Raw genomic sequence first — 26,249 nt, 5'->3', positions numbered from 1 at the left:
ATGTGTCTGCTGCGAAACCCACCAAAACACACTCAAAAACAAAGCGTGGCCCATGGGTGGACGGTATAAACGGTATAGAAAGTACACCGGTATGAATTTGCGCTACGGTATGGATTTTGACTACTGTATACCTTGTGACCGGTAGAGCAGCTCTAAAGTAGCAATGACGTAACCACACCAGGGCCCTCATGCATCAACGTGTTCTACGCACAGATCTGTGCGTAACCCGTGCGTACGATCATTTCTAAGCAAAGAGTGGGATTCATCAACTTCAACTTGAACTTGACTTCGTGCTTACATCTACGCACATTTCGGACCTGGCGTACCTCGCGCCCAGTGGTAGAATATATTATTACAACAAGGAAATGAGCTTCTGTGCATAATAACACTGGATGTTCTATGAACCGTAGTTCATTATAGTTCATTGTAAAATAGCAACAGTAGTGTAATTATGGTCAAAACCCTATAAATAGCATTTGGAATAATAGATCTTTCTCTCAGAATGAATGCAGCATGTCATATATGTTACGATGAATTGAAAATGGGGGACCCTGATGTAAACAAGACGAAAGTCTTTCTCTGGTCTGCATCCCCTTAACAATTGTATGTATTGAGCTGTACTGTACTGTACCCATTCTGCAATCTGTTAATAAAGTTCTCATTCATTCATTCATGGTTTATATAGCGTTATCGGAATATACGGGGTGTAGGCTACTGACTGACTGCGCTCCGCGTAGCTTGATTGATTGATTGATTGAAAAGTTTATTAACAGATTGCAGAATGGGTACAGTACAGTACAGCTCAGTACATACAATTGTTAATTGGGGATGCAGACCAACTTTCGTCCTGTTTACATCAGGGTCCCCCATTTTCAATTCATCATAAATCATAAAGCTCAACTCGTTATTATTTTGCGCACAGACCGCCGAAACACGGGAACGTTTTGATTATTTAAAAGGCTTTACGTTAAACGAAACAAGTGGAATTTCGAAGCTGTAAGCAGAATAAGTCATATGAATATAGTGTTCTTCCCCCTTTTTACTGTACAAGAAAGAATAGAAAACGCATTGCAATGACACCATGCAGATAGTGGACAGACTATATGATGGAATTCAAGTTCATGTATTGAAAGGCAGGATACATCATACATGCAGTGAGATTCATTGTTCTTGTATATGCTCTCGTATTATATTGTTTATATAGGCTACCCAATACTGACATCAAAATAGATTGTAGTAGTATGCCTCTAGAAATCATGCAGCAGGTAGAAAATTGACGGGAGATCCATCGCGATTTGGAATAGAATTGAGGAGAACTTTAATCCGTGGGTGTTAATCAAACAACACGGGAAAAGGCAGTCATATTCCAGCGCGGTCTTTATTAGCCGACAACAAAATAGATGCCTCTAAAAATCATATAGCCAATCGAACACAACTAATAAAGGCATTCATATTGTACAGCACGGTTATAATGACACACAACACAACCAACGCCAAACAGTGGTCAACGAACGGTCTTTATTAGTATTTTGAGCTGTCCAGGCAGAATTGCAGCAATGGTCTTAGGGAGCCGTTGATATCTGACATCACCGTTTACAAATCCGCCTTTTATTTATCCACCTCCGTTACGAGGACCTCCACCTCGGTGTCTGTGTAGTTTCTCTTTTTCGTTCGCTTTGCCATCCTCCAACATTCCACGCACAGGGATTCCCTCATGGTATTTGAAGGGGAGGGCCTGACCATATTTGGTTGGTCGGGGCGGTTTTGGTATGCAAATACGTGAAAGCGTGCACGAGCTGCGGCGCAGGGCCAAGGTGGGATTCATCATGACAGGTGTGCGTAGAGCCTGCTTACGCACGTGTGATGAATGCCGACTTCCCTGTGCGTGCGCTAGTTCTAAATTCCGTGCTTACGTGTGGAAGTAGGTCAAGGTCAAAGTCCACGTTGATGAATGAGGGCCCAGGGCTCTACAGTGTGACTATTTCACTCGCATTTGCCCCTAAAAATAGATATTTGCGAACTGGAAAAATCATTTAGGAGCACAGTGTGCGAGTAATGGCTTTGCGTAGTGGGCGTGTCAACACGCAATTGTCATTTCATAATAGACACAGAGCAGAGCGGTCCTTCAATTCTAGAAGCAAACTAGCTCTTCAAGCCCTACGTTTGACAGCCGTCTTCTCTCGCGAGTTGGCTAGCGTTGGCTAACTAGCTATCATTCTTCCGTTGGCTAACGTTAGCTACCTAGCTGCTGTTTAAACAAAATGGCCCAGTAAACTATTCACTTTAGTTTAATACATGAGGCATTGTCTAACGTATAGCTCATAATATCAATGTCAGTGATAACATCAATGGCATTCGTTTTTGCAGCTGTTGGCTAGCGTTGGCTAACTAGCTATCGTTCTTCATAGCTGTAACTGAACGCCAATGATGCTAGCCTTATGTGATCTTATGAGTTTCAGTTCATAGGAAAATACTTTGACTATAATGGTCAGAAGTAAATTAAAGGTCCCATGCATTATAAATAGGGATGCCCCGATCACGTTTTTTGCCACCGATACCGATCACCGATCGTCGTGAGCCATATCGGCCGATACCGATCCGATACCGATCGTTTTTGATTCAAAGAAATTAACAATTTTTTTTATATAAAAAAAATTTTTTTTTTTATAAAATATATATTATATAATTAGTGTAACTGAGGGGTACAATTCCCTGACTGTATTACTAGATATGATACTTACTACCACTACCTTTGTACTTAATATTCGGCCACCCAGTACACGGCATAAATATATTATGATGAACACTGTCACGTAGATGAAACGGATCCAACACAAATGTACGAATTAGAAATAGGTCTTTATTTCTACACAGCGATGGTGTGTAGAGCAAGCACTTAATCAAATCAATCACATTTATGAATGGGAATTAGTATGCACTTTTATGGCAAGAGTATTCGTCGGTATATCAATAGAGAATGTCCAATCTCTGAAGGCGCAGGTGGTACATATACAACCTGGAATAGTTAAGGAAAAGCAGCAATGATACTTTAATGATTATAGACTGGATACACTAGGGGGGGTTAATCCGGTCGCTTGTAAGCCGACAGGAGTAGGAAGGGGGGGGGGGTAGAATCCGGCTGCCTCATCCGGCCAAGGGTATCCCAGGTGAACCCACTGTAGTGCCGTTCAATGCGCCGGCGATCCTTGGACCACAGATGAAAGCAGATGGACTCTTTGTGGGCCGGCGTCCTCCGGTCCACGGAGGAGAGACGTGAAGCGACCTCGTCTTGCAGAGCGTCTCCTCACCTTGCGTCCTCTCCAGGGGGGGGGGGGGTTCCAACACACGGCAGTGTCGGGGGTCTTTATCCATGGAATAATCAACGTATACAAAGCATAATCCGTGCCTGGGAAGGCGGGCTGTCGTCGGTAGAATAATCCGGTATACAGGTCCACTCGCTCGTCGGCTCTGGGGCTCCTCGGGTGCAGCTTCACGTGGGGTCAACCACCCTGGATAAGCAGCCAGTTTTCTGCCCGAAACGATGGGGTGCCGACTACGGTAGTATTCTCACCGCACGAAGCACTATATATTAACAGACTATTATTAGCTTAATAGACTACGTCCAACTCGACGATATAGTGCCAAATATGACTATTCAAATATTAATATACACGATGTCTCAATACCGATGGTAGGCGAACTTGGCCTTACTCCCACACGTGGCGTCGCGGGGAGGCTTTACGTCTGTGACTCTATTGGAGGGTAAGAAACTGGACTGAAAAGAAAGTCCTACTTTAGTAGCGCAGTATATATACGCACTATGAACAAATAGTCCCATTAGTGGTGCGGTAGCCAGATTCCTACGGCCGGCCACATAGCTCTGGGCAGTGATTGATCAATAATCATGACGACTGTTCCTTCTGTCAAATTGTCTCTCTCCTTTACCCACTTCTGGCGGGTCTGTAGAGACGGTAGGTAGTGCAGTAGGAAACTGCTCCAAAACTTGTCGGCTAATACTTGGCTGTACCTCCACATTCGTCGGCCGTTCGCTTCTTCAGGCCGGTACATTGTCTGGGGTAATGCAGGATCTAGCCGCCCCATCAGGAGTGTGTTGGGGGTAACTGGGTCGATATCCGCCACATCACTGGAGACATATCCGAGGGGCTTCGAGTTAAGTACTCCCTCAATCTCCGTGAGGACTGTCATTAGGACTTCTTCCGCCACAGTCTGGGCCCCAAGTACTGCGTACAGGGCTGTCTTTATGGAGCGCACTTCTCGTTCCCAAGTGCCACCGAAGTGGGGTGCGTTTGGGGGGTTGAATTGGAAATCAACCTGTGCTGGAGCGAGGTGGGTCTTAAGTTCTGGGCCCATAGCTTGGAAGCTCTCTCTCAGCTCTCTTTCGCCGCCTTTGAAGTTTGTCCCATGATCGGACAATAGGGTAGACAGTCTTCCTTTCCGTGATGTGAATCTACGGAAGGCCATAAGGAATGAGTCTGTGCTCATGGTCGGGAGAAGCTCGATGTGTATCGCTCTGGTGGTCATGCATTTGAATACAATACCCCACCGCTTCTCGGTTCCTCTTCCTTTCTTTATGTGCAGCGGGCCAAAGCAGTCCATACCCGTTGAGTGGAATGGCTTGTCACCGATTCGGAGGCGACATGGAGGAAGGTCAGCCATCCTTGGTATGCTGGGCTGCGCGCGCCACTTGCGGCAGTCTAGACATGTTCGCTGGAAGCGTCGTACCGCCTCTCTTCCTTGTAGGATCCAGTAACAACGTCGGATTTCCGCGAAGACTCTTTCTGCTCCTGCGTGATGTACATCCTCATCGTATTTCTTTATAATCAGCTCTGTGACCTTGTGTCGGCTGTTCAATACGATCGGGTATTTAATGTCATCCGGTAGATTGGGGGCTCTGCGTAGGCGGCCACCCACTCTGATGAGGGTATGAGCGTCGCTCTCGGGGGCCAGATGAATTAATCTGCTGTCGGATGGGACGGGCTTTCCTCCCTGTAGACAGGCCAATTCATCGGGGAACGAGTCTCTCTGGGCTCGCTGCAGTAGAAGCAATTCTGCTTCCTCGTAGTTAGCTGCTGACATATCAGCGGGGGACTTGCACTCCGGGTGGTACCGCAGGAATGTTCTTTGTTGTGCACTCTCTATGGACGTGCAATCGTCTATGTTAGGGTCGGTGGAGGCTACGGTGCTCAATCCACAGAACACAGACTTCTTATTTTCCACCTCCTCTGGACTTGCTTCCCTCGGGATAGGCATGGGCCACTGTCCTTCCGGGAGTCTTAGGAATGCGGGGCCGTCACTGTAGACATTGCGACGGGTGAGGTCATCTAGGGGCATCCCCCGGGTGATGACGTCAGCTGGGTTCTGTTTTGTATCAACGTAGCGCCACTCTGTTTCTCCGGTTAACTCTTCGGTTAAGTCTTGAATCTCGGTGACTCTGACTCCCACGAAGACTTTGTACTTGCATGAGTCCGATTTGATCCAGGCGAGTACTGTCGTGGAATCTGACCACAGGATTGTTCTAGACACCGGTATGGTGAGCTCACGTTGGATGAGCGTGGCTAGGTGCGCTCCGGCTAGGGCTGCGCAGAGCTCTAGGCGTGGGATAGATTGTTGCTTGCGTGGGGCTATTCTCGAGCGGGCGAGGACAAATGCTGTGTAGATCTCTCCCCCCTTTTCTTGGGCCCGCAAGTAGGCTACTGATCCGTATGCGACCTCTGAGGCGTCACTGAAGACGTGTAAGTCCATTTTACATGTCTCTGGCCTCACCGTGGGTGGGAAGTAGCTTCGGCGCATATTAACGCCTGGGAGTGAGTGGAGCTCCATCTCCCACTCTCTCCAGGTGGATGCAAGGTGTGCGGGAATGGGGTCGTCCCAGCCCTGGTCCTTGTCCCACAATGCTCGTACAATCATTTTTGCCCTGGTGGTGTACGGTAGAATACATCCTAGCGGGTCATATTGTCGGGCGAGTGTTGTGTACACACTCCGTCTGGTGGTCGGCGCCGCCGCCGGCCTTCCCTGCTCCGTAGTCAGGGGCTTGTGTCTGTAGTGAAGCGAATCTGTTTTGAATCGCCACACCAATCCCAGGGTCATCTCCTGGGCTTCTCCCGGGATTGTAGCCATCCAGGTCTCGCTGCTGGCTGCCTTGTCCTCGGAGGAGAGGCTGCGCAGTACTTGCGGATCGCTGCTGGCCCACTGCCTGAGATTAAAGCCGCCTTTGATCAATGAGGCGCGGAGTTTAATCAGGAGAGCCTCGGCTTCTTCCTGGGTTGAAAGGCTTTGTAGACAGTTGTCTACGTAGAAGCTGTTCTTTACGCTGTGTCGGACCTCTTCGTCCGCTGCTGGGTCCTCTGCTACATGTTTCTGTAGTGCAAATGTAGCACAGCAGGGGCTGCACGTCGTTCCGAAGGGGAGGACTTCCCATTGGTAGATGGCTGGGTGCTCATCTCCTGGCTTCTCTCTCCATAGGAACCGTAACAGGGGCTTGTCCTCCTCTACTAATCTCACCTGCAGGAACATTCCTTTAATGTCCCCGCTGATGGCCACCTTTTCCTGGCGGAAGCGGAGTAGAACGCCGAGTAGGGAGGGGCCGAGTGTGGGACCGGGCAGTAACTCTTTATTCAGATTTTGGGATCCGATCTGGTAGCTGCAGTTAAATACTATGCGGTCTTTACCGTTGTGATGGACCTTGTGGTGAGGCACGTACCACGATTCAGTGGTCTGGTCAGCCTCTTTAATGTCCATCTTTGTGACGTGTCCCGCTGTGATGAGCTTCTCAATCTCAGCGCGGTATACACTCTCTTGGGCGGGGTTCTTGGCTAAGCGCCGCTCCGTGTTCAGCAGGTACCGTTCTGTGGCGTCTGTCTTGGCGTGGAAAGTAGGCATTCCTTCTCGCCGCAGGAGTGGCGTGGCGTATCTCAACACGCCGTTGACCGGGACTCTCTTGGTCCCTGTCTCGAGGAGGTGAATGGCGTAAATGTCATCTTTAGAGCGAATGTCTTTCTTTCCGTTCTTAAAGGGCATTTGTTCCAAGGTCCATAGCCGCTCTACGTGTTGCAGGAGTGCGGTTTCTCCCTCTGTGACTCGGGAGTGGAGACATCTAGTGGCTGTACTTCGGTTGAGAGATTTGGCGAGCGGGCCTTGGAGAGTCCATCCCAAACGGGTCTCGACTGCTGCAGGACAGCCTCGGGGTCCGGTATGAACCCGGTCTATCGGGACAATGATGTCTGCATGGTCGGAGCCTATCAACAGGGTCGGCATAGCATTGTCTATGAGCGGGATCGGTAACTTGCGCAGATGTGCATATTTCTCCATCAGCTTGGCGACGGGGTATGTGTACCGCGACAGTCCTATTTCTTGGCTGGTGAAAGCGTCTGTAATCTGGTACCGTCGCTCAGGCTGGCCGCTTGCTGCGATAGAGAATGAGACATTCTCGCCCTTTATCGTCTTCAAATCTCGTCTTATTGTCCGAATTGTCATTTGGGTTTCGCTTCCCCGCAGCCCTAGCTGGGCCGCAGCGGAGGCGAGCAGAAGGGTCTTCTCGGACCCGTCATCGAGGACGGCGTAAGTGTCCAGGACTTTATTCTGGTAGCTTAGTGTCACACGCACTACTTTTAGGAGTACTCGGGCTCCACTGCTGCTGGCGGGATCGATGTACATGACGCTCGCTTTGCTGCTGGATGGTGCGGGTGAAGGGCGCCGTCTGTTACTGTCGTGAAGTATGTCCAGATGGGCTCCATCGCACTTGGTGCACCTTTTCTTTAAGCGGCATTCGGCTGCCATGTGTGAGTGCGCACAGCGAAAACAGCGCTTGTTGGACTTTATCCATTGACTTGCTTCCTCCGCGTTCAGCTTGGGGAAGGAGTCACATTGCGCTAGCCAGTGTTCTTTCTCACAGTAGGGGCACACTATCTTCCACTTCTCCGTTCTGGAGGGGGTACTGTGGCTCCTGCTGCTCGGTACTGACTCCGATTGGTGCATCACAGTCACCGATCTTCTTCCATCATTTAGTCGTCTGGTTCCTTCTCTGGAGCCAGGGGTGCTCCGTCCGAATGTATCTAGCCGTAGGCTGCTGACTTCTCTCGCCAGGAAGTCTGCTAGATCGAGGAGGTTCGGTTCGGGGCCATTCGGGTCTCGGTGGTCTCTCTGTCGCCTAAAACGCTCCTGTCGAGCGGGCGGCAGCTTCTCCAAGATCCTTTCCACATTTGAGTTGGCGTAAAGTTCATGCCTCCCCTTCTCTCTCTGCGCTCCCAACATCCCTACCAGGGACTGCACTCTGATGGACAGGTCGTCCAGTGCTCGATTGTCTATTGCTGGGGGTAAGCGGTCGATGTGTCGGATCTCCTGGATCACGTAATCCCATATGCGCCCATACCTCTGGTCCAATGCTACCAGCGCTGCTGTGTATGGGGTGGTGGAAGTCGCGTAGGCGAGCGCTATATTATGTGCGCGGGGTACCTTTAAGTGCTTCAGTAGGATGGCGTATTTATGGCGTTCATCCAAGACATCCACCAACATGGTCTCCAGACACATGCGGAGTTCTGTATACTGGGCCCGGTTCTCTTGGGTGAAGTCGGGTACCATAGGCGTGCCAATGTATGACGCTGACTGTGGATACATCGGCGAGCGTTGGGGGAGAGGCCTCCTAGGCGAGTCTCCTCCCGCTCCTTGGTATGGGCTGGTACCGGCAGTGTACCATGGCCCGCTTGTCCAGGTGCTGTTCCTCGGTGCGGGTCGTGCGTCGTGCTCACCCGTGTATAGAGTCGGGGGTCTGTAGCGCAGCTCCGCGGGAGTATAGCCTGGGCTGTACCGGACCTCCTGGTCCGGTAGAGTACTGTGCTGTCGTCGGGCGTGGTTCTCCTCCTCTTCCTCTTCGTCTTCAGTTAGGTCATCCAGTGCTTGTAGTCTCTGGTTTAGCCTCTCCACAGGATATGCTGCTCCTTCCCGGTTGCTAGGTCTCGCTTGGACCGGTGGGGGGAGGTGGTCTGTGGGGGGTATAGACCTCGTCTGTTGGTCAAGTTCAGGGTTGTTTACTCGGCTAGGGGATGCCGCCCTGGAGGTGTGTCTAGACGAGTTCCTGGAGCCTCTGGCGGAGGGAGAGGGTGTTGTCCGTCTGATCAGCTGTTCTATTAGTTGCGCTTGCTGTCTGTCGCGCTCTGCGTCCCGTAGAGCACCAGCAGCTGCTCGCTGGCTGTCTGCTCGGTCTCGGGCCACATTCTCTTCCCTCTGAATGCGTCTTATTTCTAGACGTATATGCTCTTCTTCGCTCCGCTGCTGGATCTGCAGTCGGTCGCGTTCAGCAGCGGCGTTCAGGCTGATGAGGAAGGCCTGCTGTAGGGTCCTCTCTGCCTCGCTGGGAGAAGGCGGTTGTATAGGGGAGCCTTCCCTCGGGGTACTCCTTGCGGAGCCTTGGAGCTCTATCTCCACGGTGCTCTCCCCGTCTTCTTCCGTGCCGAGTTCTCTCTCGGTAGCGTTGTATTCCTCCCGGGACTCATCGGGGACTACTTCTTCAGTACTGGCGGGGTGTGAAGTCATGTCTGGTTCCCACTGGTCCCCACCGTGAACTTGGTCAGTTACATTAGAGCCCGTAGGGGCCTCTATGGTCGGGGTAGTCTGGGCGTTGGGGTTAGACGTACTTTTACTTTCTAGTTTTACCGCGTTTACTGTTAGTAGAAGACTAGGTTGTTGACTGACAGCGTAAGCCTCTAAGTACTGAGGGAGCCGTCGTTCGCGCTGCGGGCGTTGGTTAGGAGGATCGTTTCGTGGAGTGTTCATCATAGGCCATTTCAATATTAATAACACTATATTAATATTACACTAATTACCCTCCGGCTCGAAGGACCAATTGTAACTGAGGGGTACAATTCCCTGACTGTATTACTAGATATGATACTTACTACCACTACCTTTGTACTTAATATTCGGCCACCCAGTACACGGCATAAATATATTATGATGAACACTGTCACGTAGATGAAACGGATCCAACACAAATGTACGAATTAGAAATAGGTCTTTATTTCTACACAGCGATGGTGTGTAGAGCAAGCACTTAATCAAATCAATCACATTTATGAATGGGAATTAGTATGCACTTTTATGGCAAGAGTATTCGTCGGTATATCAATAGAGAATGTCCAATCTCTGAAGGCGCAGGTGGTACATATACGACCTGGAATAGTTAAGGAAAAGCAGCAATGATACTTTAATGATTATAGACTGGATACACTAGGGGGGGTTAATCCGGTCGCTTGTAAGCCGACAGGAGTAGGAAGGGGGGGGGGGGGTAGAATCCGGCTGCCTCATCCGGCCAAGGGTATCCCAGGTGAACCCACTGTAGTGCCGTTCAATGCGCCGGCGATCCTTGGACCACAGATGAAAGCAGATGGACTCTTTGTGGGCCGGCGTCCTCCGGTCCACGGAGGAGAGACGTGAAGCGACCTCGTCTTGCAGAGCGTCTCCTCACCTTGCGTCCTCTCCAGGGGGGGGGGGGGTTCCAACACACGGCAGTGTCGGGGGTCTTTATCCATGGAATAATCAACGTATACAAAGCATAATCCGTGCCTGGGAAGGCGGGCTGTCGTCGGTAGAATAATCCGGTATACAGGTCCACTCGCTCGTCGGCTCTGGGGCTCCTCGGGTGCAGCTTCACGTGGGGTCAACCACCCTGGATAAGCAGCCAGTTTTCTGCCCGAAACGATGGGGTGCCGACTACGGTAGTATTCTCACCGCACGAAGCACTATATATTAACAGTCTATTATTAGCTTAATAGACTACGTCCAACTCGACGATATAGTGCCAAATATGACTATTCAAATATTAATATACACGATGTCTCAATACCGATGGTAGGCGAACTTGGCCTTACTCCCACACGTGGCGTCGCGGGGAGGCTTTACGTCTGTGACTCTATTGGAGGGTAAGAAACTGGACTGAAAAGAAAGTCCTACTTTAGTAGCGCAGTATATATACGCACTATGAACAAATAGTCCCATTAGTGGTGCGGTAGCCAGATTCTTACGCGGAACTAGGACTTGTTCGTACATGTTGAGCGGTACGTTTGAACTGGGTCTGAGGGGTATGGCAGCCTGGCACCAAGGTCTCGACCAATAGTAGAATGGAGACTATTATGGGATGTTCAGTAGGCTAGAATGGATATTCAATGCATATTGTACAAGGAATATACAAGGGATATCAGGGAATATTAGAGAATATACAAATACAATTAAATATATATATATAAATAAATATATATATTCGGTTTAATCTGGCCCTTCACAACAATTAGACTTGTACTTGTATTATCTGCGAGACATCGCCACCACGCAACAAGCTCCACTGTCTGTGTGTACTCTAGTAGCCTCCAGCTACGGCCAGGATTCTCCGGAGCTGCAGCTGGACCTATACTTGAGTAGCCTCAAGATACGGCCAGGATTCTCCTGCGCTGCAGCTGGACCCTAATGGTATAACGTTACTGTGGTCATATCACATTCAACATGCCCTCAGCTCGAATACGCATCGAATCAGTGTTATAAGAAATTGATATCAGGAGCTATCTGTAGCTACTGCTAGCCGGATATATAACGTTAATACAACGCCTCAGTGAATTATTTAGTTCAATGGGACATTTCGTTTTGAACAGTGAACTAACTTGCGCTAACGTGAGCTAACAGCTAACAGCTAACAGGTATCATACACGTCTCTACTAGACTTGATGGAGCGTTTGTTGATGTCAGGAGCTATCGGTAGCTGGCCGGCTAGATACCGTTCCGTTAGACAATGCCTCATCATGTATTAAACTAAAAGGGAATAGTTGACTGGGTCATTTTGTAACGGTAGCTAAGCTAACGTTAGCTCAGGGAGACGCCGTCCTCCCGTGTCCCGTCCCACTAGACTAGAGTAGACCCGTGTTTACATGCGTGCGGGAGGGGCTGGAGGGATGAGCAGACGCCGCACCACCCGGTGTCTGAGACAGAACTCAGCGACAGCGTGAGATCGGTTTTGACGATCGGCGAAAATAAAGCATTATCACCGATCACCGATCGCATATTTATACTGATTATCGGCCGATAACGATCGGTGGCCGATCGATCGGGGCATCCCTAATTATAAATGGCCTTTTCCAGTGTTTAGCACATTTTCCTAGCAATTGGGGATTATATCAATGTGGTCTGTGTCATTAATTATCATATGGACTCATCAGTCTAGTCTCGAGTTCACGAGATCTTCCCTCACTCAACTAAGCTGTTCTGATTTGACGGTATTGCTGACGTGAATAAGGTACTGATTTGCAGTAACGCCCCCTCTATGGTTGTAGCGCATAGTGTAACCTGACACTTCCTCAAACGGGTTTTGACAGAGGCAGAGAACGAGCAAGCGAGAGAGAGAGAGAGGGACCGGCGGGATTGTGCAGAAGTGTGTGTAAAAATGTGTGTGCGCCATCTCTCTCCCTCGTCGGAGCATTTACACACAAACTTGACTGCGTGTGTGTCGGGGACGCATCTCTCCTCTCTCTCCCTCGTCAGAGCATTTACACACAAACTTGACTGCGTGTGTGTCAGGGACGCATCTCTCCTCTCTCTCTCTCTCGCTTGCTCGTTCTCTCTCTCGCGTATGTATCACGCTGTGTGGGTGACTGTCAAAGCACTTATGGGCGGAGCCCATCCAATAACAGCCTGAAATCCTGAGGCTGAAAAATGATGCTTTTGAGTACTTCATTAGAAATATAAAAACAATGAATTTTTTTGAAAAAAAAACTTACAGATGTATTCCATAGACTCACAGGAATTGTGTAAAATAGTGCAAGGAATAGCAATGCATGTCCCCTTTAACTTAGATTCTGTTATGCTTAACACCCAGTACTATTCACTTTACTTCATTTCTAAGATTAGATTAGATAATTTAGTCCGGACTTTTTCCAATGCCTGTGTTAGACCTGTCCTACAGTATAATACTGCCAGCTGCTATAACAAAACCCAAAAAGATCGGTATCGGCAGTGTATCGGCCGATATGGCTCATAGATGATCGGTGATCAGTGGCAAAAAACGTGATCGGGGCATCCTTACTTTTTTTAGCAATGGTGAACTTGGTCCACCTGAAACGAAGGCTGTAGGACTGTCCTCCTCGACTAAACAAAGTCTTAGTCCACTAATAGTCACAAGACTTTTTCGACTAATCATACGATTTCAGTTTCCCACATGCAGAAAGACCTCCCTTATATCTCATTCATAACTCATTCAGAATGGAGAAATGCATAAAGATCAACCCGAATCGATTAACAAAATCTTGGTCGGCTAAGACCAAACCATCGGTGGACTTAAGTAGGTTAAAAAAGCTATGCAGTTGGGGATGAAGGGTTGTTAAACTTAGGAGTCCGAATGAAGGCTTCACTGAGAGCTTCTCCTTCACACACAAGGACAGATAAGACAATGTGGTGCTGACGCCATGTTGCTGCATTTCTAATAACATCTCTGTTACAATTCTGTATGTGGTGCATAACATGTAATCGCAACGTCCTGGGTTTGACCTGAGGCCTTTGTTGTGGGTCACCCCCCTTCTCTCTCTCTCTCTCTCTTTCTCTCTCTCTTTCTCTCTCTCCCTCCGATATCCTGTCTCTCACTGCCCTGTCTAATAAAGTAGAAATGCCCTACAATATATCTATTCAAAAAAAGAAATTAAGATTTTGTGTGTTCCAATAATTGATTGAATCATTCATCAAATGTCAATAATAACTGCTACACTGTGTGTGTATGTGTGTGTGTGTGTGTGTGTGTGTGTGTGTGTGTGTGTGTGTGTGTGTGTGTGTGTGTGTGTGTGTGTGTGTGTGTGTGTGTGTGTGAGACTCCGGTGTACCAGTGTTGGTGAGCTAACCTATAGGTGGACCTTGATCGTACCTATTAAGTACATTTGTATGTGTGTGTGTGTGTGGTGTGGTCTTTGGACTCACAAGTGTCTGATTATTATCTTGCATGTCAGGGAGTCAACACGCATACACAGACGCACGGCGCACACACCTCCATAAATAAAAAGCTGAACAAAAGGGGAAGGGAGCAGAATTAGGTCACCACCACCAGACATGTGTAGCTGCATGCATTCGAGCACGGCGCTCTTTTCCGCCCGTCCTCGGGAAGAAAACAGCTTGACACTTGCGAAGAAGCAGCTTTATACCCCAGAATCCACAGTCGATGCCCCCCAATCGATATGTCTGGCCAGTGCATTCCGCAGCTAGCATAATTATTAATGCAGTATCAAACTTATTACTGCAGTGTCAAGCCTATGAGCAGTCAAAATATCCTCATGACAGCGATATCTTCCTGTACATTTTTACTGTACACTTTCCTGTATATTTTTGGACTGCATATTTTAGAATACATATTTTAGAATGTATATTTGACTGTGTATTCTTATTTTTGACTACCTAAATGTTTATTGTGAGCGATCTGTGGTGCTGAATTTTCCTCTGGATTAATAAAGTACTTATATTCTATTCTATATAACAATTTACACACAGACACACACACACACAAATGACTGAGATAAAACTTCGGCTATTAGGCTTGCAGTTTGTACAAATTATTTAGATTTACAGTTTGACAAACAACATCAAGTAATTACTAACTACTAAGCAACTAACTACAGCAACAAACTGCCACTTAGTCAAACTGTAAAGTCAAAATAATGTGTCCAAAAATACCTCAAAGTAACGAAGAGGCAGGTCCCTTCTTCCATCAACACTGTAACAGTGCGAGCTGCTGCTGTGGTGCAACATGTTACGAAACAGCCCCGTGTTGACTGGCAGAGGCACGGCGTCCCGACTCCCGACAACACAGCAGCAGTCTCCGAGAGATCTCAACACGCTTCTTTCTTTTGGTTGAAAGGTTTGATCAAAACAAGACATTTTTATCTCACTGTGACAGAAATTGTATAGCGTGTTGTAAAACACACAGGGTCCGGAATAAGTTTTAAAGTGAGGCAAAATGAGCAGCATAGTACTCTCAGCAGGGCTCCGGCTCATAGCGGCGACAGAAGGTCATTCGAAGTAGCTATAACAAGTATTATAGTACTTGTTTTCCGTTATTATCACGTGACTAAGACCTTTCGAACCGAATTCCAACCGGCAAGCATTGTCGGAATATTAGCGGTTCGACTAGTCTATTAGTATTCATTCGAAATAAAGATTGCATTGATGTGCCACATATTTATTTGCTTGCCGTGCATTCCTCTCGTCCATGTACTCCGCACACACACAGCCTTATTCGCGTTAGTTTCGCTTACTTACCACATGAAGATCCACCGGAGTTTGGAAAAGAAACATCGGAATTATGTGTAAACAGACCCGGGTCGCTGCTGCTGAAAAAAACAAACCCGCACTCCTTCGCGCACACGTTCCTCGGTTCGAAGGGCTTTGCTGTCACACAATGGCGCGGATAGTAGGAGGTGGGTGAAAAGAACCCACCGGTGATATGGAAACAAGGCTGAACCGGAGCTACCAATGGCCCCGCTCAGCGCAGCTGCTGCCCCGAGAAGGAATGACGTCGGAGAATGAAGGCTGGGATTCAACGTCTACTGTAGCCCTGGCCTCTCGCTGAGGTCCGCCCCCGAGTCACACACACGTGCACGCACGTACACAAACACACACACATTCTCATTCTCTCTCTCTCTCTCTCTCTCTCTCTCTCTCTCTCTCTCTCTCTCTCTCTCTCTCTCTCTCTCTCTCTCTCTCTCTCTCTCTCTCTCTCTCTCTCTCTCTCTCTCTCTCTCTCTCTCTCTCTCTCACACGCAGGCTCTATCTCTCTGTAGATTCTGTAACGAGTATGTCCCCATAATATGTATTAGAACTCTGTCTCAACCACACAGAATAAACTCTCGCTCTCTCTCTTTCTCTCTTTCGCTATCTCTCACACACTCTCTTTCTCTCTCTCCCTCACTCTCTTTTTCACTCTCTCACACACACACACACACGCACACGCACACACACAGGCTATATCTCTCTTTCACTCTCACACACACACAGGTTATATCTCTCTTTCACTCTCACACACAGGCTCTATCTAACATGTATGTCCCCAAGTTTGTATTAGAACTCTGCCTCAACCACACAGAATTAACTCTCGATATCTTTCTCTCGCTCTCTCTCTCTCTTTCGCAGGCTCTATCTCTCTGTCGATTCTGTAACATGTATGTCCCCATAATTAATATGTATTAGAACTCTGCCTCAACCACACAGAATTAACTCTCGATATCTTTCTCTCGCTCTCTCTCTCTCTTTCGCAGGCTCTATCTCTCTGTCGATTCTGTAACATGTATGTCCCCATAATTAATATGTATTAGAACTCTGCCTCAACCATCTCTCTCTCTCTCTCTCTCTCTCTCTCTCTCTCTCTCTCTCTCTCTCTCTCTCTCTCTCGCACACAGTAGCGGCTGCTGGTTCTCTCTCCACTAGGGGCGCTATACCAAAACATTTTGCAAACATGTACAGTACCACGCAACCGACTCATGGCAAGACGTGAGCGATTCGACTCACGCTCACGGCAATGAATCGGCTCTTATGAACGAGTCGCTCAGCTGTTACTACAACAACACACAACCAGTCAAATAAAGTATAGTCTAATTCACAACTTGAAACACAATATATAAATAGAAAAGTTAGAAACAAAACTCGCTCCGTCTCCAAACACACGCAGATCTCTCCCTCTCTCCTTCTCTCTCTCACACACAGCGCGACGTGGAATCGATTCGTTACACAATCAGACCTAGTATAGTATTATATACCAAGAATAACTTCAGTATGAGTACAGGGCTGTACACATATTTTGCATATTGTTAAACGAGCCAAGGCTAGCTATTAAACTATCGATATGAATCGAAAATCTGGGACCCTGATGTAAACAAGACAAACGTCTTTCTCTGGTCTGCATCCCCTTAACAATTGTGTGTATTGAGCCGTACTGTATTGTACCCATTCTGCAATCTGTTAATAAAGTTTTCATTCATTCATTCATTCAAACATAGACGATATTGAACAAGCCATAATCCACGTATTTTCAATCCAAAAGAAAGAGAGAGAGAGAGAGAGAGAGAGAGAGAGAGAGAGAGAGAGAGAGAGAGAGAGAGAGAGAGAGAGAGAGAGAGAGCGAGAGAGAGAGAGAGAGAGACTCACTGTTTAGTTGACACGTCCAGGGCAGGAGGGCTTGCCTTGATAAAGTGTATAATCCACTGTTGATGTATTCCAGACCACTGTCCACTGTGTCCAGACTGCATCCGCCATATAGCTTGTTGGCCAAGTGTTAGTGTAACGGGTGTAAAACTCACTCCCCAGAGGCATCCAAACTGAGCGCTTAGAAGGGAATTCCTTTCTTGGCGCAGCGGTTTGTGATGTCGCCCGCAGTGCGGACGCCTGGGGTTCGACTCCCACTCAAGGCATGGTCGAATTCGTGGCAGGGGCGAGTTGCCTCTGTTACACTGGTGCCGTAGACCCGGATGCCTTGGGTGGTGTGAGTTTAGGGGGGGTGAGTGTAACGGGTGTAAAACTCACTCCCCAGAGGCATCCAAACTGAGCGCTTAGAAGGGAATTCCTTTCTTGGCGCAGCGGTTTGTGATGTCGCCCGCAGTGCGGACGCCTGGGGTTCGACTCCCACTCAAGGCATGGTCGAATTCGTGGCAGGGGCGAGTTGCCTCTGTTACATTAGCTTGTTAGCAGTTAGCACCACACAACACAAGTACTTCATTCCTTTGTCCATTTCCGCGTCGAACAGACTGCAAACTACCTGGCGTTCTATCGCCATGCTCTAAGACAAACTCTAACCGTAACCAACTTTGAAAGAGTGCCTAAGCTTAACAGTCTAAAGAACTTGCAGTCACGGCACGCTCTAAGACAAACAGCTGCATCTCACAACAACACAACTATCTCTACCACCAACGGACCAACCTAGGAATAAGCTAGAATTGGAACATTAGAAATTGGATTCGGCCAATCAGAGATCGTCTCTGTGAAATTCTGCTACGGAAAAAAATACTGGCGTCGGCCAATCAGAGAGCGTCTCCGCGAAATGCGGCTACAGAAATTCTTGACGCTACTGGCTAGACCGCTTCAAATCGCGCCCGGATTCCAACATAATACAAAATCCAACCAAAAAATTATAAAAAAAAAAAAAGTGAGTCACTTCCTGTTCAAGAAAACGAGTATTTTTTATTTTATATAATAACATTATATTGTGCATTGGAAACACAAACATACTTAAAATGAGTAAATATTATTCATTTTAAACATGTTTATATTATTTATAGGGCTATAAAACAAAAAACAAAAACGTTTTTTTTTCTTCTTCTCTGATTTAACAGGTGGGTCGGCGCCCTAGCGCCCCCGGTGGCGAGCCGCCACTGCTCGCACACAAACAAACTCAAGGGTCCTATGAGGCCGATCACACTTACTCAGCTCATACATAATGTATCACAAAGGTTCTAATATTTCAAAATCATTCCATTAATTGATATATGCTTATAAACCCTCCGCCAGCCGATCCCAGTGCTGCCAGCCTGGTTGCTCATTAAGCCAGAGCTGTGCCACTGATGCCCACACCAACCAACTGCAGTCGGTTTGGTATAAACTAAACTAAACTCGAGACAAACTATGGTGCCACCAAAGTCCAGTAGCTACACACCAAAAAAAAAACATTTTCTACTCACAATGGAGAGAGGCTGCACTGCTCCAAAATAAAACCCTGGCCATTTGGACCCCCAGCTTAGAAGCTTACTCAATTGTACACATGCAGATGCATACCTATGTGCATATGCGTGCACACACACACAAACAAACACACAGAACATCTGTATCTGTAAGAAATAAATACACAGCTATATGCTCTGTGCACAGGAATGTATGAACAGAATATTACAATGAGCCTATTTTCAGACTTATTTTCAAACTTATTTTCAGGACAAAGTCATTGCCAACACACTCCTATTCAACGCTGTCTCTACGCCTGTACATTACATCCTCCTAAACACCTCTGTCTCTATGTCTGTAATACGTCACAGCCTGCTAAACACCTCTGTCTCTATGCCTGTATACAGGCACGTGCACACATAGAGGCCAAGGGGTGCCTGAGCACCTGCCTTTTTGAGCCTCATCAAAAAAGTGCCCTTTTTGAAGATTTTTTTTTTTTTTTTTTTTTTTTTTTTTTTACTGTTAGGCCATATAGACTGCCCTTCCAACTGAAAAATGTCAGGATAGAATAAAAATATTAGGTAAAGAGAGAGATGCCCCATATTCCATTGCAGTTTGCACGGCCTCCTCAGCATGCCTCTCCGCGGACCTATATATTTTATGCATAGCGTGGGTGGTGATGATGATGATGATAGAAACCGCTGTTGAATGCTGGTATTACACTCATTGAGGGACACAAAGAAGTCAAGTCCGATGGGATTTGGGAATCTCAAATACAAATCGGGATTGGAATAAAAAATGCATTTATATTAAACAATACAGAATATACAGCACTTCTTGGGGTCTGTAGGGTAAGCACTTATTCCCTCCCCCCTGAACATTTATGGAGATGTATGGGCCTTTTAAGTCAGTGATAAAAGTGTCTTTCAAGGATAAGTGAGCTCCTGCACTGATTATTATAGTTCAATATTCAATATTTGATCACCAAAACCCCCCAAAAAGCATAAAAAGGGGGCCCCCCGCCCGAAAAGGGCCCTTAAAAATCGTGCTCGCGCGCTACGCGCGCTCGCTTAAAAAATACACACAACGGTTGTGCCCTTTTCAGCCTTTGAGCACCTGCCCCTCTAAAGTCCTGTGCACGTCCCTGCCTGTATACATCACAGCCTGCTAAACACCTGTCTCTACGCCTGTACGTCACAGCCTGCTAAACACCTCTGTCTCTATGCCTGTATACATCACAGCCTGCTAAACACCTGTCTCTACGCCTGTACGTCACAGCCTGCTAAACACCTCTGTCTCTATGCCTGTATACATCACAGCCTGCTAAACACCTCTGTCTCTATGCCTGTATACGTCACAGCCTGCTAAACACCTTTGGCTCTATGCCTGTATACGTCACAGCCTACTAAACACCTCTGTCTCTATGCCTGGATACGTCACAGCCTGCTAAACACCTCTGTCTCTATGCCTGTATACTGTACGTCACAGCCTGCTAAACACCTCTGTCTCTATGCCTGTATACATCACAGCCTGCTAAACACCTCTGTCTCTATGCCTGTATACGTCACAGCCTGCTAAACACCTTTGGCTCTATGCCTGTATACGTCACAGCCTACTAAACACCTCTGTCTCTATGCCTGGATACGTCACAGCCTGCTAAACACCTCTGTCTCTATGCCTGTATACTGTACGTCACAGCCTGCTAAACACCTGTCTCTATGCCTGTATACGTCACAGCCTGCTAAACACCTGTCTCTACGCCTGTACGTCACAGCTTGCTAAACACCTCTGTCTCTATACGCAGGCCCGGACTGGCCATCGGGAGCATTATTTTATTTTTATTTATTTATTTTTTTTGCCAGGCCATTGTTTCTAGTTGTGGCGGCGGCGCGGCGCGATAGTTAGATAACCTAGATGGGTGGGGAACAACCAGGATTTCACTGTCTGCACAAAGTTGGAGAACTATCTTACTCTCTCTCTCACGCGGACACACACACACACAATGAAGCCGTGCTGCCGCTTGTGATTGGTGGAGGCGGGACCAGGCGATACAACTGATTGACAGCGGAGGCGGCGAATGGAATGGCAGACGGCACTCAGATGCAGAATAACAGCCAGGCAGTGAGCCAGGTAGTGAGGGACTCGGGAGAGATACAGTAGAGCGAAAGTCAATTAACGTTGATGTCAAGATGGACAGTGGAAGAAAGAGAAAGGGTGGAGGAGAGAGGGATAAAACAAAGAAAAAGAAAGGCCCTTACAGGAGAGAGTGGTTAACTGTATTATAATAGTAAATAGAAAAATATGTTGTGCTCTTGCTTTTTTCTTTTAGAAGGTGGAGAGAGTAGCATTGCTAGTGCCACAACAGTTTTATTTGAGGTCCATAACAGTACATTGTACTAAGCAATTGTTGGCTCATTAGTTTGTGATTCACATGCACTAAAATTCACCAGAATGCAGGAAATTAAGTCTTTGTAACAAAAAAAATCCTGGTGGGGGACCCCCAGACCCCCCGCTTAAAAAGTGGCCTGACTGGGGCTATATTTCGCGCTATATCTCCCGGTATGAATTATTTCCCCAGTCCGGCCCTGTCTATACGCCTGTATACGTCACAGCCTGCTAAACACCTGTCTCTATGCCTGTATGTCACAGTCGGCTAAACACCTGTCTCTACGCCTGTATGTCACAGCCTGCTAAACACCTGTCTCTACGCCTGTATGTCACAGCCTGCTAAACACCTCTTTCTCTATGCCTGTACATCACAGCCTCCCAAACACCTCTGCCCAAGAGGGCAAACATTTTTACAAAATCTGTGACCAAATTAGTTTGAAAGAAAATGTGTCTATAACGTTGAATTGGGTGTATACAGAGTATCACTAATAACCAAAAAGTAAGCTTGTCTGAATTTATGTATGAGTTATGCAGTGATGTAGTAGTTATCAGAAAAGAAAACAGACTAGAGGGGCGCTCTAGTAGCACACCATGTATCGCGCTGCGTCGCAAAGCGGCCGTCCCGGGTTCGCTTCCCACTTCCGGTGACTCCCATTTGTCGCATGTCTTCTCCCGTTCATCCTCTCCTCATCTGTCGGTCATGTCTGACCATGAAAAGCAATAAATGCTAAAAAATGTATCTAAAAAAAATAAAAAATAAAAACAGACTAGAGCGCTATGTCTTTTCTGTGTAAGGAAACATACCTTTATGGGGGAACAATATTATAATTTATTACATGGCGTTTTAACATTCGCCAAAATGCTTGATTGTGATTGGTCAATAGCGCTCGGTTGCCCCTGACAGCGGTCAGTTATTTCTCGATAACTGACCGCTGTCATGGGCAACGCGCAATAATGACGGCTGATACGGGTAACAGAGCGCTATTGACCAATCACAATCAAGCATTTTGATCGCAGTCACGAAAGCTGCTCAGCATATGCACAGAGCGCACTCATCAGTTGCACCTGCCGGCTGCCGGCGATGACAGAGGAGCCACAGAACAACTGCGTCTGCATTTTTATCTCGTCTTGTCGATGGTGTAAAATGAATTAGGTATATTGTTAGTAAGTTAGCCATGTAATAAGCGGGATAATGTATTGCTATACTCTGTCATTGTCGCAAAATAATTGACCTTCACTGCGCCTCGGTGTTCCAGAACTCCGTGTCGGTCAATTATTTTGCGACAATGACCTTGTAGCTATACATTATCCCTTACAAAATTTATACAATAAGGGTAAATATTACCAGTAAAGGTAGCACCAGTTAATTTACTTCCCATTTGGGCAGAGATGTTTGACAGTGGAACGTCGTCCAACTCTCTGTGTAGGAGAGTGCATTGCCAGTCTGTGTTCAGATGTAGGACAGGTTCCTCCTGAGGGGAAGGGGGTCTTTGTGATTCAGTGACCCTGGCAGGGGTGAAACATACAAGGACAAGGGAACAATCATCTCCCATGACCTCAAGTGGGAGCTGAACATCAGAGGATGTACTTCCTGCGGCAGCTGAAGAAATTCAACCTGCCAAAGACGATGATGGTGCACTTTTACACAGCCATCATTGAGTCCATCCTCACCTCCTCCATCACAGTATGGTACGCTGCAGCCACGGCCAAAGGCAGGCTGCAGCATGTCATCCACTCTGCTGAGAAGGTGATCGGCTGCAATCTGCCATCCCTCCAGGACCTGTACGCCTCCAGAACTCAGAAGCATACAGGTAAGATTGTGGCCGACCCCTACCACCCCGGTCACAACCTGTTTGAGACACTCCCCTCTGGCAGGAGGCTGCGGTCCATCAGGGCCAAAACCTCACGCCACAAGAACCGTTTCTTCCCCTCTGCAGTGAGCCTCATCAACAAGGCTCGGGACCCTCACTGACCCTCAATAAAGTCTCTGGCAACTAAGACTAAATTGACCCATTCAATTACTAATAAAGTCTCTGGCAACCCAGACTAAACTGACCTATTAAACAACTAATAAAGTATCTGGTGACTCAGACTAAACTGACCTATTAAACAACAAATAAAGTCTCTGGTGACTCAGACTAAACTGACCTATTAAACAACTAATAAAGTCTCTGGTGACTCAGACTAAACTGACCTATTAAACAACTAATAAAGTCTCTGGTGACTCAGACTAAACTGACCTATTAAACAACTAATAAAGTATCTGGTGACTCAGACTAAACTGACCTATTAAACAACAAATAAAGTCTCTGGTGACTCAGACTAAACTGACCTATTAAACAACTAATAAAGTCTCTGGTGACTCAGACTAAACTGACCTATTAAACGACTAATAAAGTCTCTGACGACTCAGACCAAACTGACCCATTAAATGACTAATTAGTAGGGGTGGAACGATACGCATTCAAACCGTACACCGTTCGACACGACCTCCACGGTTCGGGGCGTCTGTGTATTGTACGGTTCAGGCCAGGGATGCGCAAATAAATAAAAAAAAAACTTCATTTGGCATGGAGGCGAGAGAGGTGCCACGCTGGCTGCAGCAGGTGCTAGTCAGTTTGTGGAAATGGACATTTTAAAACATAGCCATTAACATTACATAGGCCTACACACATCTTGCCATAACGTTAGCAGTTTGTACAACACAATGCATGTTTTAACTATGGTAGCCCGCCAGCTAATACAGCCAATTAAATGTTACCGTAAGTAAAAAACTTAAAACCAGATTCTCAAACATAAACATAAAGACGGACAACACGCTCATCACAGACAAGCTGGATGTAGCCAATTACTTAAACAGTTTCTTCACAAACATAGCCACAACACTGGTAAACAAACTACCCTCCCACTCAGGGCATTATGGGGTAGAACACATAGTAGCATACTACAAGAACCTAGGGGTCCACAAAGACGACTTCAAACTGGAAATGGTAACAACAGATGAGGTACTCAAAAAACTGAGCGCCCTCCAACCTAACAAGGCCACTGGCCATGACAACATCCCCTCCAAATTCCTCAGGGACTCAGCAGCCGCCATCACCCCAGTCATCACACACATAATAAACCTCTCCATAAAACAGGGACACGTCCCCAAGGACTTCAAAATTGCGAGAGTAACACCCCTGCACAAAAAAGGCAGTAAATTAGACCCAGGCAACTACCGCCCTGTTTCTATCCTTACCTCCATCTCGAAAGTCATGGAAAAAATTGTATGCGAACAGGTAGAAAAATACCTCGCGGAAAAAAATCGAATCTACGAATTCCAATCTGGCTTCAGAACATCCCACTCCACTGACACATGCCTTCTCTATTTAAACGACCACATCAAACAAGAGGTGGACGCGGGCAAATACTGCGGCATGGTCATGCTCAGGGTTCGAAATTAACGGGGGCTTGGGGCATAATGCCCTTGAAAATGGACAAAATGCCCTCGAAAATCAGTTAAGGGGGGCACAAAATGCCCCCGACAGTTTACTAATTATATATGCCGAGACAAAACATTCATTTGGCGGAGGTGAGCACTGGCTGCAGCAGCAGCACTGCAGCTGAGCCAGGTGCTAGTCAGTTTGTGTACAAATGGCAAGCACAATCTAAATCAATCTTCATTACGACTTTAAAAACATAGCCATTAACATTACATAGGCATGCACACATCTTGCCATAGCGTTAGCAGTTTGTACAACACAACGCACATTTTAACTATAGAATCAGCCCGCGAGGTAATACAGTCAACGAAATGTTACCGTAGCTACTAGCTAGCAGAGGAGGAAATGGGAGTCTGAGAGGCGGGGTGTTTAAAGACAATGATAGGCGTTTATTCAACATCCAAGAAGGCTAACATACAACTGTGTTTTACTAACTCCAACCGGGACTATTTCCGCTTTCCCACTGCATGCCATCACCTCCTAACGTTACCGGAGCTACCGGAGCTGATAATAACATTGCCTGAGCTGAAGGTGCGTGACACTAAAATGTCCGTGGGGACCCGGCGCCAACCCATAGATAGTTCCAACTCACCGAATTACATAATCCACCACAGTTGCACTCAATATTTAAATAATGTTAGTCTAAATAAATGTAGACAGATACATAATAATTTCAAGCAGAACACGAATCTTTCCATTAAGAACTGACAATCAGGGAATTTAAACATGGTTGACATTGTTTTTTTGTGTTTATATTAAAGAAAGGAAAGTCTAGTGCTGGCTGAGCATATTGTTTGTTTGCACTAAGTTAATACTACAAATGTAGCCTATATTTTTCAGTCAGTTCGGTCTTTGTGTGCCAAACATTATTTAAGGCTGTAAACACTGTAAACTTTTTAATTTTTTTTTTATAAATGAGAAGCATGTTTAGATTTGAGTGTTACATTTTTTTTTATAAAAATGTACGTATATCGAACCGAACTGAAAACCGTGACCCCAAAACCGTGATACGAACCGAACCGTCCATTTTGTGAACCGTCCCACCCCTACCGTTTATCATAAAAATTCAGTGCCCCCGAAATAAAAAAAAAAGCCCCCGAAAATCAATTAAGGGGGGCAAAAAAAGCCCTTGAATTTTTTTTTTTATTTCTAACCCTGGTCATGCTGGACCTACAAAAGGCCTTCGACACTGTCAATCACACCATTCTGATTGACAAGCTAAAAGCAATTGGTTTTGATAGTCTATCAGTGAGCTGGATGCAATCCTACCTGGAGGGGAGAGAGCAGATGGTGGAGGTAAACGGTACCCTATCCCCCCCCTCACAGTGAGCTGTGGTGTTCCACAAGGAAGCATACTAGGTCCGCTACTGTTCCTAATTTATGCAAATGACATGTCGTCAGCTTGTGACTGCAACTTGTTCCTGTTTGCGGACGACTCAGCCCTGCTGGTCTCTGACAAGAACAAGTTACAGGTTGAAAAAACCCTCAGCTCAGAACTAGGCAAAATCTGCATATGGCTCGCTGATAACAAACTATCATTACACATGGGCAAAACAGAGTCCATTCTCTTCGGTTCAAATAACAAACTCAGCAAGACCGACGGCTTCTCAGTTACAGTGGGTGACAATATTATCACAAGGAAAGAAGATATTACCTACCTGGGTTCCATCCTAGAGGCAAATCTTTCCTGTGACA

At 46.8% G+C, this 26,249-nt stretch overlaps 1 protein-coding gene across 2 annotated transcripts in view; it reads right to left on the bottom strand.

Moving 5' to 3' along the window:
* sertad2b (SERTA domain containing 2b) overlaps nt 1–26,249 on the bottom strand; it is a 119,337-nt gene that overhangs the window by 57,578 nt on the left and 35,510 nt on the right. The window contains exon 1 of one of the 2 annotated variants that reach the window (XM_084320996.1): nt 15,295–15,434. The exons of the other annotated variant lie outside the window; for it this stretch is intronic. The gene's annotated coding sequence lies outside the window, so the exon portion shown is untranslated. Of the gene's footprint in view, nt 1–15,294; nt 15,435–26,249 lie in introns of those variants that run through there. 2 annotated transcript variants of the gene reach the window in all.

This window comes from Notolepis coatsorum (assembly GCF_963971535.1).
Source record: "Notolepis coatsorum genome assembly, chromosome: 9".
NCBI classification, from domain to species: domain Eukaryota; kingdom Metazoa; phylum Chordata; class Actinopteri; order Aulopiformes; family Paralepididae; genus Notolepis; species Notolepis coatsorum.
The sequence above is the reverse complement of the archived record's forward strand: the minus strand, read 5'-3'. Positions and strand labels throughout refer to the sequence as shown.